The sequence below is a fragment of the Corvus brachyrhynchos genome, unplaced genomic scaffold (genome assembly GCF_000691975.1).
Source record: "Corvus brachyrhynchos isolate BGI_N302 unplaced genomic scaffold, ASM69197v1 scaffold142, whole genome shotgun sequence".
Taxonomy (NCBI): domain Eukaryota; kingdom Metazoa; phylum Chordata; class Aves; order Passeriformes; family Corvidae; genus Corvus; species Corvus brachyrhynchos.
The window spans coordinates 11,408,982-11,431,587 of NW_008237226.1; the positions used below are offsets into that span (position 1 = coordinate 11,408,982).

At 37.6% G+C, this 22,606-nt stretch overlaps 1 long non-coding RNA gene across 1 annotated transcript in view; it reads right to left on the bottom strand.

The window, feature by feature from the left end:
- The window catches only part of LOC108445461, a 64,619-nt gene extending 47,493 nt beyond the window's left edge, over nucleotides 1-17,126 (bottom strand). The window contains exon 1 of the long non-coding RNA XR_001860330.1: nucleotides 17,022-17,126. This is a non-coding gene — a long non-coding RNA (uncharacterized LOC108445461). The remainder of the gene's footprint in view (nucleotides 1-17,021) is intronic.
- Nucleotides 17,127-22,606: the final 5,480 nt, after the last annotated feature.

Sequence of the window (22,606 nt, forward strand, 5' to 3'; positions counted from 1 at the left end):
GACTGCATCAGCTGTACCACTGCTTGGAACCCCAAAGTGAACTCCATAGTCTACCAAGACACAGTTCTCTTTTTGTTTTCTTTTATGCTCTTAAAATGACTTGCAGATGTGTTGGCAGTCACAACTCTTGCGGAAGGCAGTTGGGATTGCAAGTGCTCATCTCAAAGTGATTAAAGATCAGATTTATGTAAAATGTAAATATTTCATAACCTATCTGTCATCCCATTCTGAAGTGAAAAGAAGTGTAACAGCTGACTAAAAGCTTCGGTTTGATATTTAGAAGAGAATAGCTCCTATAGTTTTATAAGGGTTTTTTTTGTTTTGTTTGAGATCTATTATTTTAACTCTGTCTATTTGATAATCTATATGACTTAATCAGTACACTTCTTGAATTAGTTATGTGACTGTTATGGCAGGTGCAGTTCTTTTGCCACATTAACAAGAGCTCAAAAATGGTTTTGTTTTGGTTGAGGACTGCAGTCAGCCCAATGAGGCAGCACTTCTGCTAATGTGCTCTCATGAGTTTTTCTGTCAAGCCACACAGGAATAGAACTGCTTTTCCTTCTCAGGAGAAAAAAGCTGGCCAGCATCTGTGTGGGTGAAACTAGTCAATGGGTCCCTCTTGCCCACAGGTTGTTTTTCCTTCCTACAGTTCTTTAGCCATAGGAGGAAATGATTGGGTCCCTCCTAGTCAGGTCACATTACAGCTCTGAATATGCTTTCCTGGGAAACCTCTTGTTTTTCCAGGTGTGCTAATAAAACTTGGGTTTAGGCAGGTGTGTTTAGAAACTGGGGTTGTCTATGTACGTTGTCTTTCTTTTTAGATATCTGCTTTACTGGACTTGGAAATTCTACCAGTCAGAGAGGTTTATCCTTGAATAGTCTCATTAGGAGTCACTAAAGAGCGTGTTACTTTGATATGAGGTGAGTACTGCTCTTTATTTTTGTATAACCCTTCAATTTCTAGATCCTAGATTTTAGTATCTAAAGAACTGGGCATTTAAATACAGCATTTACTGTCAAGAATACTTTTTATTACATGAAGTAGCCCTCACATATGGTAAGCTTTCCTGAAATATTTGTCTGGAAAAACTTACTCTTTCTTGTAGGATTTAAAATTGCATTCACATTTGAAGGTTTGACCCTGCCTTCATTTAATCAATTTCTGGTATCTATTAGAAATATCGTTCTCTCAATCATTGTACCATCCATGCTAAAGCAGATTGATTACTTTATTATCGCTTATTTCTTATGTCTCTCTGTAGAATAAGAACTGTTTTCAGGATGAAATATTTCTTTGAATAGCATGTAATAAAAGGAAAACAATAAAATCAGAATTCATAAACTTGGAGAAAGTACATAATTTAATTTAATTTGAACTAATTATCCCTAGAAAAAATTGCACTAATTTTATAGCTTTATCCATGGTTTTTGCTTTTGTTGTGACTAAACATGTGGCTGTGATATAAATTGTCTCTCTTTTAATTTAAAAGAGCATTACACTGTTCTGCAAAGGAGCTAGATAAAGTTAGGGAGAGGACTTTTTTGTCTTAAATGAGTATTTTAAAATACTCAAATGAGTATTTAAAACTTCAGCAAAATATCAGGCAAGCAGGGGGAAAATAATCTTAGACAACACTTTAAAAGGAAAACCTACAAAAGTAATAGTTTATAAGGAAGATAGGTTCAAAGACACCACTGGGTTCCAAGACAAGATTGGGAGTCTTGCATTTACTTCTTGCTCCAAAGGGAACTGTTTGTGTAGTTTAGTTGTTCAGCTTCTGTTTACATTAGCGTGACTGTACTACTTGATCTACCAGTGTAAGAACCTTAAGATAGGCCAAAATAGAATTAACTCTCTTTTAGGCCACTTTTCCTATTAAACATCATGAGAACAGACCTATTATAGCTGAAAATCAGATCTCCCTGCTTTCATTTTTCCATTTCAAGAATAAATGGAATGGAAAATAAGCAGAGATGCGGCTTTGGAAAATCAATTATTTGGATCTCCTCAATAAAAATTTGTTTGATTTTTCACAGAGGAAACCTGTGAGAATATTATAGGTGCCATGTTTATAGTTTCTTCAGTCAGTTTATCATTTACTTTTGGTGGGTTTTTTGCTATGTTTTTGGAGGGTGGGTGTTGTAGAATTTTTAGGCCATGTAGTCAAAGGCAATAATTCCTTAGCATTTCTGAGACTGGTTTTGGAAAAATAAATTTCTTGCTAGAGGGAAAATGAAATAATGGGCAGCAACAGTGTTTAGCTTTTGCTTTATTTGTTGCCAGTTCATTAGTACACTTAAAATATCAGTAGTCTGGGGGTTTTTTTGCTAATCTTTGGTTGGATTTTGGGTACTGGTTTGTAGCTTTTTCCTCTGGACCAGAAAATTCTTCTGTTTCTAGTGCTCTTCTCTTTAATTTTGCTAATAAAAATCCCTGCCTTTTGTAGAAGCCTACAATTTTCTTTCCTCTTACTACAATTTCAATTGCCTAAAACTCAACAATCAATTCTCTTAACATAAATGTACAGGAGATTCAACAGAATACAAGAAACCATATCTTGTTTTTCTTTATATCCCTTATTCCAAACCCAGGAATATCTAACTTTAGGGGAAGGTAAGGTGCAATCCATTGATAAGGAAGTCCTGTGTTCAGCTCTGGGCCCCTGGCATGAGAACCTGGACCTGTTGGAGTGAGTCCAGAGGAGGGCCACAAAGATGACTGGAGAGATGGAGCACCTCTCTGTGAAGACTGAGAGAGCTGGGGTTGTTCAGTTTGGCAAACAGAAGGCTCCAGGGAGACCTTATAGTTCCTTCCAGTACCTAAAGAGGACCTACAAGAGAGCTGGAGAGAGACTTTTTACAAGAGCATGGAGTGACAAGATAATGCTTTAAACTGAAAGAGGGTAAGTTTAGATTAGATAGAGGAAATTATTTACTGTGAGGGTGGTGAGGCACTGGAACTGCCCAGAGATGTTGTAGATGCCTCATCCCTGGAAGTGTTCAAGGTCAGGTTGAATGGGGCCCTGTGCAACCTGATCTAGGCAATGGCATCCCTGCCTGTGGAAGGAGGTGGGGTGTGAACTGGATGATCTTTAAAGTCCTTTCCAACCCAAACCATTCTATGATTTAAAAAATCATATTAAAAGGAGTAGATGGAAGAGAAACAGACCACAGACAATTTTGGCTATGGTCTTGCCTGCTTGAGTATTAAAAGAAGAATTGTAGTGGATATGAAAAGTCTTATGGACTTACATTTTCTCAGCATGAGTTATTTGAAAATAATACAGCTTCCAATAAAAGTGCTACTTTTATATTATAACCTTAATGCCCACCTTCCTTCTGGCTTTTATTGTAACTTTCAAGGAATAAAATGCCAAGCACATTCTTCAGTTAGTAGCAACTGATTCATTGATGAGAAAATTCTTGGCGTTTAAAGCATCTGACAAACATCTTCACCCTATACTGTCTGCTGCTAATACGCTATTATTGGGTGTGTGCATGTGTGTAGGCATCTGTCTGTCTATCCAGACATAGATTATAGTGTATACCTTGGCATTTAAAGTTTTATCAGTCCACATGTTTCACATGAAATCCAAGAAATTACATGCCTCAGAAAACTTCATAAAGAAGAGGTATTTGACATAAGACTGTTGTGACTTTTTCAGCACATCCAACAATTGACTACAGCACTTAATTTTCTTCTTAGGTATTAATATTACATTTGATATATTCCACACCATACTGATTCCTTTGACATCAGTAGAAATTATATCTGTTAATCCGGTGAGAGCAAATTTAAACCTATGGTACTTACAGTTAAAGACATAGCTTGGCAACAGAATTTACAACATGATAAGCAAGGAGTAGGTTGTATTATTTATCCCATTTAACCTATTATTTTCCTACTCTACTGAGGCAAATAAGTGCATTTTGTTAGAAAATCACTCTCCTTCAGGTTTATTCTTCTTTAAACTGTATGCATTTTGTTTTTTCCTTTTCTCACTCTTAACTTATACCCTAGGCTCTAGTATTCTAATCTAACATATTCTAAGACAATTTAGGATTTCTAGTAACTATAGAGATTATGTACTACATACACCTAACAATATGAGTACAGTATGGTCAGTTACAGTATGGTCTGTAGGCAGCTGAAGGTAGAGGAATTCAGTCTCTTCATTCAAATGGATTCTGGATCAAGAACTTAACTTTTGAACAAGAAAGAAGATAAGATTACTGGCAAAACTCCTTCAGCAATTTGTCATTAATTTGTAGCTGGAGGTCATAACTTCCTTGCTAGACAGATTGAAAGGACAGTGTTTGAAAGAACAGTTTTACCAGTGGTTGTTTCACTGTGAGATCTGTGACAGGAGTTATTTCCTATTCCAAATGTCTGCAAAGGCTAAGTTTCCCAGGCAATAACTAGGGAACACTGAGTGTTTATAGGGAACTTCTGTGTCTGGTGTCCCTTATGAAAATCAATTATATTCAAGCAAAATCTTTCTTGTCCAAGGGAAAAGAAAAAAAAGGGAGGCTAATTATAGATACATCTACAAGGATTTTAGTATATGTTTGCTTACAAAATGGCTCTTTCCAGTTAAAGAGAGAGAATTGCACAGAGTTTTTAAAATCAAACATGTATGTATATCTCCTGAAAAATTCAGGAAAATCTGGAGAACAGTAGATTCTATTCAGTTTTGATTGACCAAGAACCGTGTGCCCTTGCACAGTTTAAGAAATCCTCTTTTTTAGAGTTTGATTATTAAGGGAAAAAAACCCAAACAACCAAACCAGATTTCCAACTGACTTGCAGGTTTCCTTCTGTTCTACTCATGGCTCCTGCCTCTCTAATTTTTTTAAAAAATCGGAGGATTAAACTCAGAGTTTTTTGATTTGATTTTCTTTTTTTGTTTGTTTGGGTTTCTTTGTATTTTGATTGGAATTCAGGTTTTTGTTCACATCCTTGCAAATTAAAACGTGATAGTTATCATTACTAGCTAAATGTGACAACAAGATTTTAGGTCATTTTTTTAGACCCTTTTTGATGACCTGATTATCCAATGAGACCATTCCACTATGGTTTTCCTAAAAGCCTAGCAAGAGGTGTGCACGAGAGATAAAAGCTTTGACTGCTGTAGTGAGGCTCTGGTGAATATCTTGTTACAAGAATAGCTACTGAAACACTTGTTCTAGTTTTTACACATGCATCTCACTTCTCCAGCTTATCCCATAAAGGGTCCAGCTGTCCCTGCCTCAGTCCCCTGACAACCTGAAAGTTTAAATGAACACAGACGATGCATGTGGAACAGAGACCACAGATTGTGCATTCTTAAAAAGTCACAAGAAAACTGAAAGAGGTGTTCTCCTAAGCACAGTTTCTCGTGACACACAGCTGGCAACTCTGAGGTAGCATATGCCTCATGCAACAGTGAATGTCTCTATTTATGGATGTACAGAACAGGACAACTCGAACACAGAAAAGGCAGTTCACAGAAGTATTGTCACTGTGCCGATAGTCCCTCTAAGAGGAAGGACTACACAATCCACATGAAGTTCAGGAGCCTCTTCAAGTTAGTGAGTAATTAAGGGAAAAGTTAACAAGCCTCAGGGAAATTGACCATTTCAATTATGACCATGCAAACTGCAAAAGACCCTGAAAAATAGTAATATTTTAATGTAAAGGATACAGAACTTGGGATAAATTTGGGAAGCTTTTTCAGTCACACAGAAAATGATGTGTATGAGGTTTGAAAATTACATTGAAAGACCATGTTAAAAAAAATTATGGCGACAGAGGGGAACCGTGGACAGAGGGAACAACAAAGCAACCAGATATCTTTCTGGAGATGTCTTTCAGGAAACAAGCTTTTGAATATCATAAAATGAATGTTATTAAACTAAATTAAGTTATCAACAGTGTTTCTTTCGAGTGTTTTTTCCTGTTTTTCCTTTCACGCCGGATTAAGAATTGGGACAAAAGGAAGATGTATGGGTAAGAAAGACACACAATGAATAAATATTCTTTCTGTGAACTCTGCCAAATACCATGAATTGTGACATATAGAGTCATCACAGAACTAAACAATTTCCTGCCACTTTTGCACAGGCTGGATTGTTGATTCTTGAAAAAAAAAACTATTACAAATAAGCAGCAATGTGATGAGGAATGTAGAGATCACTTACATCAGCAAGTTCTAGGTGCTATGTGCTTTACCCAGGTCAAATTTTGTACTGTGAGGAAACTTATTCAGGCAAATCTCCACTTACCAATATGGATTTAGAATTAGACAAAATAAAACAAAAGAAAAATAGGAGTTCATTTGAACTGATTCTTTCCTTAATTTTTTTTTTTTCCTTTCTAGCTCTTCCAGGTACATTGTCACCTTTTGCTTAAAGAAGTTGTTACTCTGATCTAAACCACCTATTTCACATACTTGTATGTAGATACAAGCTATAGAAACAGAGAGGACTTAATAAAAATAAAAGGAAAAAGAAGGTCAGTTCTATTTTGCAACCAGATTTTAGCACATAGCAAATTTAAAAGATCCAATGATGAATTTCCTTCTCGACTGACATTGATGGTGAGGGATTTCATTCTGCATAAGAAATGAGGAATTGCTCACTTCTTCCTTGCTTACTTACGGTTACACAGAATTTCCTGAAATATAAATATTGAAATATCTAAATTCATAACTAAGGGCCTGTGATTGCCTGTAACTTCCAAGAAGATATGTGTCATGGGAGACCACCATTCCTTTTTACACGGATGAAGGCCAGCAGTAGTCTTGCCTTTTAAAATGTTCTGGAACACTTCACACTTGTATCAGCTGACATTAATCCTCTGTTTGTACAAGAAATATCACAACCATGTGGGAAACATTCACTGGCCCAAGCAGCAAAGAATTTGAAAATACCATACCCAGTGTGTCAGTGATTTATGTTAGTGGGAGGAAACACAGGCATTAAATCAAGATGTATTTATGCAAACTTCATTTTACTGTATATTTGGCCTTGTTATGAAGTTATTTATAGGTATAATTTACTTAACTAGTGCTTCTGTGTCTGGCTCCTGTTTCAAGAATTCATCAAAAATTCATCATGTGGTCTGTTCAATAATATATACTTTAAAATGGAAAGCAACAAACTATAAATGACAGAGGAGGGAAAGAAAACACATGCTGCTAGATATTCATTTTTAATGGATATGAATCACAGAAGTGAGTGCAGGTAAAATAAATGGGAACACTGGTTTGCAAGATAGCAAACAGAAAGAATTTAAAGATGTTTGTCTTTCATAATTTCTGAATATCTCCATTACCAAAATTTAATGGAGGGAGGTGCTTTTACTACACTCATCAGGAAGCTTAGATTCAGATCATTCTGTCATGCTGCAAATTGTACTGCATTGCACAGGTCCCTGCTTGGTATAAAGGGCCCTGATATCTGAGTTCATAAAAACTCATGGGGAGGATTGGACCCTTGAAAGTCATTGCTTCTGAACTGTTACCTTTGCTTTGCTGCAGAGGTTCAGTCCTGCATTTCCAGCCTGGTCCTAGGCAACATCACAGAGATGGTGAAGGGATTTGGATACACTGTTTATTGCTGATCTTTGTATACCCTCACTACCTGAAAGAAAAATCTTCCCTGAAACCAGCACAAATGCTGCTGTGAGCAGTGAATAGGGTGCGTTCTCAGACTTGTAGTTTTTGGGTATGTATCTAGCAAGTATTGAGTAAGAGGAGACAGCACTGGGTGAATAGGGAAATGGGATTTGGAAAAAACCTTCTTGCATAACCTTTGATTCATCCTTACAATAAAACTGTGTTCATGTCATTGTTAGTGACAAGAAGATGTGTGTAATCCTTGTGGGATTTATCTGCTGGGGAGTCTTAATCACTTCTCCCTGCAGGCTAGTGAAGGGCTCATGTCAGCAGTCAGAGTGCAGACAGCGATGCTCAAACAAAAACTTCTTAAAGTCTTCCGGGCAAGAGTTCTTATTTTGATTTCAGTTACTGTCAAAAGCACTGCAAAGTCCCCAGGCATTTCTTGAAGTAATGAAGTGGAAGATTTCTCCCAGAGGAAGATGGACAAAGTTAGAGAGACCCATATTGCCTTGCATTAGCAGTGCCAGTCTCAGGAGAGCCCTATGCAGTGCTTTCCAACCAGCGTCTGAAACTGCAGCCAGTAATTGCATGTCAGAGAGCCTTATAAAATGGTGAGATGGACAGAAAGGCTCTTTGTGAAGGTAACCAGCATTTTTACGCTTGGAAGAAATTTGGTTTTTCTAGTTTATGGATCCGTGATCAAAAGATTTGCGACCCCATACATAAACATTTCTCAAAACATTTGAGTTCAGTTGTGATGTAGAATTGAGAACCACATTTCCTGTAAAGTATTTGTCTAAGCTATTCCAGAAGCTTAAAAATGAGCTGAGATTTCTCTTGCTGAAATCCAGGTGTGGTTGTCCTCCTTGCTGTTAAATACCAACATAGAGATGTGAGCCCCGTGGTCCAAAGGAGTTCTAAGATAACGTGAGCCTGGACCTCTGTCTGCTTTGGTTTCCTTCTCACCGGCAGAGTCCAAGTCAGTATTTCTGCTCTTTTAAAGCCATTTCTTATATTTATTCCTAATAGAAGAACTTATCACCCTTCTCTCTTTTACCTCTTCTCTCAAATTTTTCTGAGGTGGGCACAGGCTCTAGGGAGCTGTGAAACCTCCCTTTGGTCAATCAGACAAATAGGTCTGATAATTTTAACAACATTTCTGAGTCATAAATTAGGTAAATGTACATGCTTTTCCATGGACAATTTTGAGTTTAGCATGGTCTGTTGACACAAAATGTTGGGATTTACTGAATTACAGAATGGAAATAACTAGAACAGAAATAATCAGAACTGCAATGAGAAATGTCATCCTGTTGGGGCTCAGCACAAAACTTCGGTATGGCTTTTTCTACAGAGTCCTTCATATGCAGTTGCATAAGTGAACTTGTTTATAGAACTGGACTACAGAAAGTAAGGAGTTAATAGTAGAATCAAATATTTGAAGTTTTTAAGTGATAAAGAGGAGAAATTATATACTTTAGATAGTAAAATATACCTAAGTGACATACTCTTGATGGAAAGGTAGTCCTCAAAGAGTTGTTTCTCCCCAGAATTATACAGTGAGCTATTAGACTGAATTCAGGAAAACTTGTAAATATAGTGCTAAACAAGACTTCTTACCAGGAGTTTAAGAAACCTTTAATATTAGGCTCAGAAGTGTGGGGGGTTTTGCCATCTGTAGTATTTCTAGGATGTCTGTTTTGTTTTCAATCTCTTCCTGGATCTTCTCTTGAAGTGCTGGGGAAGTATTTGTAGCAGTTTCAAAGTTCAGATAAAGAAGGGTTTTTTCCTCATGGGAAAAGTCATCCTTTCTGTTATGGAGACGAAAATGTACATCAGGGTCCCTAACACTTTGATACTTTATATTACTCCTTCCCCATGCCCCTTATCAGGGTGGATTTTGTTAAGTAGCAACAGTAATGAAGAAGAGTCCATCAGATTCTTAATTTGGCTCCCACATGAATCGGTCATTTTCCCGTCTAAAACCAATGAATATTTGTCTTCCCTGGACGCCTGAAAATCACAGTCCTTGTGATTGTAATCATTATTGCTATCTTATCCTATTGTTACCTTATTGTTGTTGCCATCTTAAATGCTCTTTTTCATTGACGTTTTATTTGTAGTGGTTACCCACAATGTAAGATTTGCAATTAAACAATATCAAATGACTCAGTGCCTTCAGAAGAAAACATAGCTGATAGCATGCTTCTGATTTGTGTGATAAGTATTTTTATTAGAATTAGATTGCAGATTCCTCCTTTCCCTCATTCTCTTTAACCAATCAGAATAATTATGGGTGAATACAAGACAAAATATTTCTTTATCTTCCCTTGTAAGATAATTGTTCATAATGGTAAAAAAAGATTATTTGCATGTTTGCATAATGAAATGCAAATGAAGGCAGACTGAGTGCAAAGGGAGAGCAATGACAGCAGTGCACAGGGCTCCACATGAACATCAGGGTGGCTGGTGGACTCGCTAGGCTGCGTCAGAAAGCCATGAAATATCAGTATACCAATGCAAGAGCTGAACTCCCGTTCTGCTACAGCTATGTTTACATTTTAAGAGGCATTTATTAGGGTATAAAAACAAAAATGCCCACAGATTAGCTCTCCACAATTCATTGTAGGGGGCACAAAAATCCCTTTGTTTGGCTCTGTGTATTTAATCAGAATAATTAATGGGCCTGACAATTTAATTCTGTGTCATCATATTCTTATAAGAACCTCTACAATTCCTCATTTATCAAATTCTGCAGGAGAAGCAGAAATGTTGCAAAAATAGGCACAAAAGAAAACTTGACCTCCACTGGGTGCTGAGGCACCTGAAATTTCAAGAAAAAAAAGATGTAATACAAAAGTATGAAAAGTAGGCTGTTCCATCTTTAAGTTAAAGATTTTGTGCTGCACATGTGAAAGATTAGGAAGTAGATTGGACTCTTCCTGTGGTTCAGATTATTGGTGAGCAAAAATCATGAAGAATAACAGGAGTTGGGGGATGTAATTGGATGATGTGGCTAGTATCAGCCCCTAGGAAAGGTATATCTCTTTGAAGCCACCATTGCCCTTCCTAAGGACACTTTTCCAGTTAAGAGAGACCAAACATTGACCAAACACAGTCTAGAGACTCTCCCTAACCATCATACAGATCCAGTTTTCCAAAGTACCCTCAAATAATTACAGTTACTGTTATAATTCTATAAAAGTGACTTAAGCACTTTGAAGGTTAATGGTTAGTGAAAGACATTGGGACATGAAGTCTAACAAGGACATCATAATAATGATCATTTATTATATTGGGGTTTAAAAAAGCTGCTTTATACTCTACCTGACTACCCATAAGCAGAAATGCTGCACCACATTTGGTACAAGAGTTGCTCTTACCATATGGCACCCTGATGCTATGCATTTCCTTTGTAGGCACAGTATTAATATTCAAGTCCAAAAATTTATGAATTGTCTATAATTAATTTTAATTCTTACCAAAGTTATCTATAGTATTCAGTTGTCTTCCAAGGGATCAGTCATTAGGCATGCAGAGTTCACAACAGAGATCTGGTCTGCTGTTATTTCCAACCTCATCAGGAGATGGAAAGTCATAGAATCATAGAATATCCTGAGTTAGAAGAAACCCATGAGGATCATAAAGTCCAACTCTTAGCCCTGCACAGGACACCCCAAAAATCACACCATGTGTCTGAGAGCATTGTGGAAACACTTCTTGAACTCTGTCAGGCTTGGGGCTGTGACCACTTCCCTGGGGAGCCTGTTCCAGTGCCCCACTGCCTTCTGGATAAAGAACCTTTTCCTAATATCTAACCTAAATTTCCCCTGACACAGCTTCAGGCCATTCCCAAGTCCACTTATTTCTGCTCAGATCTGGTGTCTCTGCCAGTTGTTAGCAGTGACTCTCAAGTCAAGTGGCAGATCCTCCAGCATTTCAGATTTGAGAAATATGTCATAAATTTCTGGCAGCATTGTTTGTTTGGAGTAAAGGCCCTGTGAGACCCTGGGGCAACCTATTGTGTCTCACTACTGTTTGCAAGTGTTGGGTTTTTGGGGGCTTTTATGGTGGATTTTTTGTTTGTTTATTAGTTTAGTTCTGTTTCCAAAGAATCATAACACTAGTTTCCTGCTTCTAGAACATTAAATCATACCAAAGAGTCTTTGTCTTGACTTTTATATCTTTTTATTCACTTTTTTCCTTACTAATCAGGAGTGCAAATATTTTAACAGATGAGAGGTTCTTACTGCAGATTTCTTTTAGCCAAAAGCAATAAATGCTATTTTGCAATTAAATCATGCTAAATACAGATCATACTTTGACTCTGCATTCTTTCTATTTAAGATTTCTATTCTTCCGTCATTTTCATTCTCTGCCAGAACATTGCCTACACATTATAGAGGGTGTGCTTATCCAAGCTATGCGCTGACATTTTAGGACCCAGTTTATCCATTTGGTGAATGCTAATGCATACCTGGACTTCACCCAGGGGGGAACTAAACAGCTCCTATTCTGAAGAAGCCTGACAAAGAAGTTACTCCTTCTTAGGTTCCATCCCTCTCTATTTTATGTCAGTACCAGAACTCTCAGGTTTCTATGGACTCCAGTGATTTCATGCTTCTCTCCTCTCCACAGAGCCTTATTTCACTGCACAAATTGTTTAGTCTTGTAGAGACAGTGCTCAAACTGATATATTCCTGCACTAGGCCTGTACATGTAGCTTTGCTGCAGAAAGATTTACTACTGCACTTTGAGGACACATCTACCAAGGCAGGTACAGTCTGGTTTCTAGGAACCAGCACATCATGCTGGATCAAATTTCAAAAGCTGAAAAGTGTGAAGTCTAGGACAAAAGCTTTTATTCAGAGTCAGGTGTAAATAACTTCCAGATTCTGAGACATCTTTGAGATGATAATCCCTAAGCATCTGGCTCTCCTTTTCCTTCCTCAGAGTAAGTACAGGACACCTGCTCCATCAGTGGCCGTCACAAATGTCAGAGCACTAAGCACACTTGCCTCCCCCTGGGTTTGGCTGCCTGGGCTTAACATGCACAGAGGTAATGATGCCCATGTCAAGCCTTGAACACTTTAGAATGCTCTGCCAAGATGCCTTGTGAGAGCTTTTTCTCCTTGTTTTAACCCCCCAGCCCACTTTGTTCAGGGACTGCTTTTGAGCTATGGTGCAGCCTTCTCTGTGGATGTTCTTTTATCTCCCTTGCTCTGATCCTCTTTTGGGGTTTAACTCCAGCTGGCAACTCAAAACCATGCAGCTTCTTGCTGTCTTCCCCTCCAATGGGATGGGGAAGAGAATCAGAAGGGTAAAAGTAAGAACTTGTGGGTTGAAATAAAGACCATTTAACGGGCAAAGCAAAGCAAGGAATTACTTCACTGCTTCCCATGGAGGGGCAGGTGTTCTGCCAGACCAGACTAGCAGGTCTCACATAATAGCTACTTGGGAAGACAAATTCTGTCAACAAACCTTCCCCTTATCTTATTCTTCCCCCAGCTTTATTTGAGGAGCATGACACCATATGGCATGGAATATTCCTTTGGTCACTTGGAGTCAGCTGTCCTGGCTGTTTCCTAATAACTGCTATGAAGAAAATTAACTACACCCCAGCCAAAACCAGCACAACACCATGATTCACTGATAACTTTCTGGCTTGTCCTCAGACCTCCCTATATGCTACATGCTACAGGAAAGAGGGTAGCATATGGGAATCTACATCATTTATATATAGAAGCAGACTGTCTGAAAGTCATACAGGTGCTATTAACGAATAGCATGAAAAGGTAGGTGGGTAAGATGGCATCATCTGCCTTCTTCATGAGAAATCCAACAGCAGATTTGTAACTCCAGACTGGTTCTATAGTGGTCAGGGATCCAGGTGTCATTCTGGCACTGCTCCTGCCCTGGAGGATGAAACTGTGGGGTGTGGTGTGAGCTCACACTATAGCACAGATACCAGTTTCTCACCAGGACCTCTAATGCAGACATTTTTTTAATCTTGAAGCTCATTCTTTCTTGCTAAACATCCGATGTCAAGGAGGTTGGTACTAGATGATCTGGAAGGTCCCTTCCAACCCACATATTCTATGATTCCATGACCAGCTTCAGTGACTAGTATCCAAACGGGAAGAGACTAACTCTTACTACAGGTTTAAGACCTAGGGAGAGGATTATGGGGGAAAACTCTGAGATTTTTAAAAGCAATTTTTTACTGCCTACACTCTAAAAATGTGTAGCTTCTAATTGTCATTTCTTATGCATAAGGAAAGTTGTTACTTCCTCACTTCTCACATATGCACACTCACACACTCTGCCACCCTGCTCCAATTCTTCAGGGAAATCTACAGTTAAAGTTGTGCCTGTGAGGAGCTGGACTAGGATGAAAAAGGAGAAATGTATTGTGTAGAGGTGCCTATCACAGACTTCTTTAAAAATCTAATATTTAGGAATATCATCAATTTGGCTGTTTGCAGGAGGGGGTTGTCTCTTTTAGCGAAGAAAATAAAAAAGTTACCAGCATTAAATTTAGTTGGGGTGCTGTGCCATCTATCACAAGTCTATTCATCCCACAGCATAAATCCCACTCCCAAATCATTTTTGTCCTTCCTGGACTGGGTAGATATGATGAAATGCTTTTTGCCATCATGAGAACCGGTTAGTCCTTTCATAGCAGGACCTGTACATTCTAAAATGGAACATTTCTAGGAAAATGCTACAGCCTGCTATGGTTTGGAAGAATTACTGTGTACTCTTTTTTTTGTGATGCCTGCTAGTTAGAGGACAATGGCTTAGAGAATGAGGATTGCAAAAATATGTTGTGGGAATAATTGGAACCAAAAAAAGCACAATCAGTGAAGTAAGGAGCTAACATCACAGCTGATTGTATCAAGAGCTGATGATAGACCTCAGTTCATCATATATTGCAGAAGTTCTGTAATTACACTGAAACAGTTGAGCAGGAGTAGCATTGAGCTAGGTCAGAAAATACTATTTCTTGTTCTCCTTGCACATATGTTAAATTTAATTCAAAACATTAAAACATTTTTTTTAAAGACTAGCAAAGAATTTGGAGAAGCCTCATAATGGTTTTAACTAGTTAACTATGAAGACACATTTAATCAAAGCGCTGTCTCAGGTAGACATGAACTGCAGCCAGCAGGAGGACACAATGTGTTCAGTTTCCATGGAAATTTACTCAAAGGAAAAGGAAAGGTAAGCACTTCTTCTATAGATAAGGTAGTAAAATATTCTTTAAAATATTGTAAAGTCAACTAGTCTGCTATAAAAAAAAAAATGGAATGCAACAGAAATTTTGAAATTCCATACCTGTAAAAATAAACAGTATGAATTTCTAGAGGCAAAAGAAGCAAGGGAAGAGTACAAAACTGTACCTGTTAATGAGTTTGCTTAGTAACAGGTGCAGTCTGCTGAGTGAACCAAAGCTGTCTTTACCAAAGTCCTATTTTTAGAAAGATCACTGCATTCTGCAAGCTCATCTATGACTTCATTGGTTAAATCAAAACATGATCTGGCCTGAAAAGAGTCAAAAATGATGATGATTTTTAGGAGTACATCTGCCAATATAAATGAGGGGCTTATGCTGTATTTTACTGATCATAATTTTATACTGGTGATATTTGGGTTTGTTTAAAAAAGTCAGGAGTCAGTCTGAGAGTGAAAACAAGTGATCTTTAGTAAAGGACACAATCGCTGCTTGACTATATAAACAAAAGGGGGGTTTTATCATTTTATTCTAATCAGAGATATATGTATTTTTTGTACACTTAATATAATATATGTTTATTGATTTGTTTTGAAGGTCTATTCAGGCTTTTTTGTTGCCTATCTGCAGTCTGAAATACCCTAAGGGAATTAGAATTAAGTCTTTTGCAAACAAGGTCTGCATCAGCTCAGCTATTGGTCAGCATCATTCAGAAACATAAATACCTTCTTGGTAAATTAAACAGCGTCAATCCAAATGCAAATGCTAAATTCCATAAGGACAAGTTGTAACAGGTGATTAATAAAACTCAGTTTAATTTCAGTGAATCACAGTCCTTCTGAAGTCACCTCTGCTGCCTGATGGCTGTACATTAAATTGCACATCTAATAGAAATCTGCCAGTGCCAGCATTGACATATTTTAAAGGTAAATTCTTGTGAATATCTTGTTGAATAAAGGCCTTATCATGAAATTTTGATAGTTTGCACAAGTCTTGTTTCATGAAGCAAACAGGTAATTCCTGGTGACCTTAAGTCCATGGTACAAGCAGTATTGGTATAAGCCTTCCTTCACTACTTCTTTTCATTACTGAATCAAAGCAATCATTTATGCTCTATTTTCATTTCAACCCACTTATTTCCAACAAGGCTCACATGTGATAAACATCATAATTTCAGCTCTAAATGTTAACTCCTACTACTTTGTTGGCTGGAGGTTTGTTTGCCTCTCATTTTCTATCATATGAGTCCTTCATATGGGGCAAAGCTAACATAAATCCATAGTAAATAATTAGATATATAATATTCTTGCAGAGATTTTGCCATTTAGGTTAGCTACACTGGAAGTATACAAGGTCCTGAGATTTATGTAGTAATAATCTTTTGCTTTTAGGGTTTGATCCAGATTCCACCGAAGTTAATGCACATTTTGTCACACCCGGAGCAGTTGACTTAAGCCTTTAGGGGTGAACTTATTAAAATAAAAATAAAAATAATAATAAAAAATTAAAGGATCATCTTGCTTTTGTATTAAAGTAGTATCATATTAAGGAGATAATTAGGCTTGATGAAACTTTATGGGTTTGGCAGTCAAATGCAAGAACAATTTCAGAATAAAAATTCTATTTAAAAGACACACAAGATCATTGTTAGTCAAAGTAAAACAGTGCTAGGTCGAAGGAAAGGGTTGAGAGTTTGGCTGACTTCACTGGTTTTTTACCTTTTGGAAGGCACTGGAACTTGCACTAAAACAGGTCTCTCTCTACCTGAAAAATACTTTCATACAAACTTTTATAGTCATACTTTGCGACTGGACCTTTTCTTTTAGTCATACAGCAATTACAATATTAAGTAGATAAAAATAATGAATATCACATTGTTAGCATGTGTACCACATAGCAGATGTGTGAATTTGTGAAAGCATGGAGCATCCCTCATGCTAAAAAAGCATTTTATTTCATATTTTCCCCAATGCTGAAATAAACTGCTGTGCAATTGTATGGCATTTGTCAAGCAAGAAGCAAAATCCCTACAATGCTGAGGATATCTTATGTTGCTACTATTTTTGATCATCCAGAATGTGTGTGTCATATTTATTCCTGAAATATTTCCTCTGAAGAACTAAACTGCTATTTTAATTACCTAATGCAAATTCCCCCCCAATCAAAAACATAAACAAACTAACCTCTCAGAAGCCGATAATGAGAACAAATCAATAATAGCATTGTAAAACAGTACTAGCTTCGGGAGACAGCTGCACAAGTAAATAGGTCCATTTGTTTTGAAATCCTTCCTGAACATCATGACTCATCTTCTGGTTCTATTTTGGGCTCTGTCGTATGTGTGTGTGGCTGAGGTCACACAAGCCAGTAATCCAAGCAACTGAAGCAGTGAGAGTTGTCAAAAAGAATAGTTTATTATGTGGATTTGCTGTCTAGAAATGTCTTTTTGTACTCTACCTGTTCATAAAAGGATATAAGCAATAGTCTACCTTGTCTGCAATGACTTAAATCTTCTTATGCAGAATTGGAATGAGCTTCAAATTCCTTCTCTAGGTAACATCAAATCTAGCCCTATATTTCCAGGGAAATCAGGTAAAACCAGTTAAGAGGTTTTTTGATTTTATCTGGAAAGCAGCTTGGGAGGGGTCAGAGAAATAATATATATTTAAAGTAGAAATAGATTTCTAGGTTTAGATAGTAGCTTTTGCTGTAATAATGCCCTCAGGAAACTAAAATGGTCAATTTTTACCCATTCATCCTCTAATTAGGAAAAGTCAATACATATGCACTTGATGAAAAGCATAATCATGAGTGTTTTTTAGCTTGGGTGTCAAATTTGAGGGCTGCAAAGAGTGCAGAAAAATGTTCACTGGCTGGGGCATCTGCACGGGGATGTCAGGCTGGGGCTTGTTCAGGGCACATGATGAGTCATCTGTGGCTGGCAGAGAGTGCTGCTCAGCAGGGTGAGCAAAGCCCCCTGGCCAGACTCTTACCCGCCTGCAGGGAGCAGATGTGCAGGGAAAGGAGGGAGAGGAGACATCCACCATTCACATAGAAAATGCTGTGCTTTGTCCAGTTTTTAAGATTTTCATTTGCCCTTTTGAGAGCTGGGAATACTGGTGTACTCTAATACAAACCTCTGTATGAAATGATGGTAGCTCTTAAAGTCAGTGAGAGGAATAAACCTCCACTAGTTTCAACAGAGTACTGTCACTGTGCACTCATCACTTCAAAATAATCCTTGGTTTTAGATTTGACAATTTTGGAATTCCAGGAACAGTATTGTGTTACAAACAGACACAAAGAAAAATAAAGCCTGTGAACAATACTATGCAGCAAAAATTCTGGGCAGTTTATGTCTGCCTCAGATCCTAAGTTTCAAAGAAAACTTGGTTGGCAGTTTGGTTTGGGGATTTTGTTGCTGCTACCACTGCTGATTACCTATTTAATTTTTGACTTCTTATTTTATTATTTTTTCTCCAAAGAATTCCAAAGCCTGTCACAGTATGGAGACCTACTAAATTTTCTAGCTTAATTGGGATGGGAGTGGGTGTTTTTTAAAACACTAAGACTTCAAGATCCATTAGGAAGCTTCTTTGGACTCATCGCTAAACTTAATTATTTTCACCAGTGTCCTGAGAATAATGTCCAATGGGAAGAAAGTCATCTTATGGCTACAAACATCAGGCCCAGCACTCCATCTGCTTTCTGACCTGTTAGTTTCTCAGCACTTCTTCCAGTGATGCCTTTTCCTGGTCTTAAAATCAAGAGTCAAACACAGTTAGAAGAGAAAAAGGGGTTTTACCTCTGTATTTATTTTAAGGATCCTTAGGTGCACCACGCCCAGGTGGAATGCACCCCAATGCACACCACAATGCCCACCCCCAATAGATCTGGTATAACATTATAGGTCTTACTAATTAGCATATCTATCAAAGATTCCCCAATGAGAAGCTTGAATGAGCCCCTCCCTTCAAGGAACCTTCCCCTGGATGGTTCTATCTTAGTTCACAGAATGTGTTCTGGAGAGGACCTTGGGGTCTGGGGCACACTATCCTCTACCTACAAAGCTTTTATATGTTTCGTCTCCTGCCTGAAAAAACAAGTCCAAGAATGTACGCAAAAAGCACTAAGAATACAGAAGTTGTAAAAACATATAACAGGGGTATAAATGAAAAGGCAAAAAATCATCATGGCATCATCAGGACTTGCTGTAATGGACATCCTGATACTACCACAGCAAAGCTTTGAAAAAACAGAAATGATTGGCAACCAACAGTAAAATAACCAGTATAAGCTTTATGAAGAGTTCAGAACACAATGGCATCTGGACACCTCAGAGTCAGCAGATAATGTAGACAAAAAGGTATTTATCAAACAATAGCATAAAGTTCCTTATGTTTCTTTTTCTCTTATTACATGTAACCAGTACACTTTATGGTGGATGGCTTTAAAACCCTGCAAGAGTTTTTCAGGCAAACTAATAAAGCAAGTGAAGAAACAGTGGTTATATTTTTCTATTCAACTGTCCAGAAAAGAGGTCTTTCCATTTCTTGAAGGAAAGGTGATATTTGCAGTAGGTTTATGCTCCACATAATCTCCCATCTCTGCCACATACAAGTGAATGTCTTCCAAATTCTGTGTAATTTGTCTCATATACAACAGTTACAAGAGACTCCAGTACCTAGAATAGTTCTGGAAATAAAGTTATCAAGGAGTCTAAACAGACAGCAAAACCTAGTAAATTCTAATTAGAACAACACATGTTGTTATTAAACTAGAGGTGCTAAACATACTCATGTTCATTCATCTGGAGGAAAGTGATCTCAGCAGCATAGCCAGCAGCATTCTAAGAAGGGAAATGTATGAAGTATCCAAATGATTATTAAGTTGTCTTCATTTTGTGGGTGTAGTACAGACATTAAATGCTGATGGAACAAGCACATTTGTCTTACATTAAGTCAGCCGGGTAACCCCTTTCACCTGTTGGAGCTCATTGTCTAGTTTCTCTCTGATATCAATATAGACTCTGGGAAGAAGGGGTAACTTGCTCTGATTCTCTGAGACGTAGTCTTCACAGCAAAATGACTGGCTGGGATCAGTATATCCTGCTTTAAAATAAAAAATTAGAGAGAGTATACTTCTTCCAAGGTACAAAACAATTATAAAAATTATTTTGCCTAAATTCCATGTTTACCAGGCCCAAGCTGTACAGACTGACTTGTTTGTGGCACAGATGTAAAAAGCTCTAATGAGGCAAGCCAGTAGGAGCTTTTGGTTTGGCATTTGGTGAGGTTTATTTTAATCCAGACCATGGTGCTTGCCTACCTCATGGCAAAGCTCTGGCATTTTAATTAATGCAAATCATAGTCGAGTTGCAACAGATGACAATATGCAATGGAAGCATAAAGTGCTGTTGTTGGTCGTTGCCCTCTACTATGGAAATTTGGAAGCTGCAGTACAAAGAAATCTGCTGAATTCTACAAGAAAGTGAAAAAGTAGAGATTTTTTGCAGAAATATTGGATGTCAGTTAATAGAGTCATTTTTCTCTCAAAGGAGAATAGATTTTTCTTCTGTAAAGATTTCTTTTATTTCCTCACAGTGTTCAGAACTATAAATTGTATGCAAGGGACTTGGTTGGAATTTACAAATGACTATATCCTTTTATTGTGTTTTATGCACTTGTCAAACTAGCATGGCTAGTGTAACTGAAGTAATACAGTAGTCATTTTCTAAACAGGGAAATCTAATGTCTGATGAGAACTTATTACAGGATAGAGCATTCATATTATTTCCTGCTCTTTTCTGGTTTAGTATCTCCCTTAAAACACAAAGTTCATTGACATTCTCCCGGTCACGCTTAAGGTTATTAATTACATGATCATTACTGCCTACCTTCAACTCACTTTTGGGGAATTTCCAGTCTCAGACAATTCCAGTATTTGAAAAGTCCTTCAACAACTTTAAAGTTTTGCAAAAATATATAATACTTGCTTCTTCAGCACTATCCAAAGCTCTGGGTGCTATTGAGTCACGCTGTCACGCCACTCTTGCCCCACATGAGGAGCTGCAGGGGTAACCCCCAACAGCACATCTGTACCTTTGTTCCATGTCACTGATGGCAAGTGAAGTTTCCAAGTTTGCCATGGGCCTCCACACCACTCTTATCCTTTGATGTGTGACTTTTATTCCAATACACTTAAAGCTATTTCTTGAGATGGATTTGTGCTAAAAATAAGGACCATTGAACCCAAATGTGCCAGAACTCTATAGGTTTGATTTGCAGGGAACATGCCCTTCTGCACTGTCAACTTTGTGATTTTAAGATGAAGTCTCCTGACATTTGCTATTTAAGTAAATGACCTGTCTCTTGAAGGTTGGTGATTGTAAGACTGTCTACTTTCATTTAGGTGAAATCTCTAGGCCTCTAACTGCATGGCAAAGTTTGAAAAGTTATTCTGAGTTCGCTTTACGTTTTTGGAAACAAAGACAGAAGCCTTCAAACTAAAAAGTAAGTTAGGCTTCAGGACTATTTCGGTTTTTTCTTAATGAGTTTGCTTTTTTTCTGGTGGAATTTAGGGCTCTTTTGAGGCTCTGGATTTCTTATTTTCTTTTTGGATTGTGGCACGTTTTCTAAACACAGAACATTTGTGCTTGGCAAAAGAGCACATTACCTCTACTGTCATTTTTGTCATTGTGGTCAGTGAAACAGTGGCAACTGCTGAAAATTTCTTTGAAGGTCTCTTAGATCACTATTTCTTATTAAATCAGGCTGTAAATTATAAGAGTTAGCATAAAAGATGGATTAACCAGCTGACCCAGGGATCCCTTTGTGAAAATCAATGACATTAGATTTTTCAGAAACTGAATGAAATGAAAATGCATTAGGTTTGTCAGATTAGCTCTTTGGTCTTGGCCAAAATACCCTATCTATAACAATGTATAGGTATAAAAAACTAGTAAAAAGTGGATGTCTGACAAAATAAAAAACAGTAAGGTGTTGGAAGGGAAGGAAAGGAAAACTGAGAAAATCCAAGTAGTTTTCTTCAGGAGTATCAATTTCAGAGAGCTGATTAGCACTGAGAAGTCAGAACTCTTGTTGCTGACACAAGGCAAAGACAGGCTGCCATGTTGCAATAAAATAATCTTCTGCTGCAAGGAAAACAGTTCTTTAGCTGGAGATGTTTTATTACTTCACAGAAATAAAGCAGTGGGAAGTGCAAAATACCACACTATATAAACCCTCTCCAGCTATAGTAACTTTTGACAGACTTCCTGTAATAGTTTTCTACAACTTCCCTCATCCTAATCCCTAAACTTTGAATGCCACAAGTAGGTGAGGGATGCCTCCTGGATGGAGCAAGGGGCAGAAAGAACTCCAACCTGCTCTAAAGAGGTCAAAGAGGGAAAATTCCAAGTTTGGAGGGGAATTGCTCTATCAGAGTTATAAACCAGAATGAAATCAGTATTGAAGAACACCTCTGAGCTTGACTCTGCAGGCTAACCCTTAAGGCACTTAATTGATAAAGACCTTGTTTAAGATGCATGTTCCATGGGGGATATGTGAATGTATTATGCCATCCTTGAATTTTAAAAAAAATATTATATTTATAAACACCAAACCAGACAGAAGTAGGTGTTCCACATTCATCTGGGTTCCCTACTTCCTAGGTTACAAGGCTGGGATATTTCATCTCTGATATAATTTTAGCCTTCTAACCATTAAGTTTTAGAATGTAGCCCAGATTTTTTTGGGTTAGAATCTTA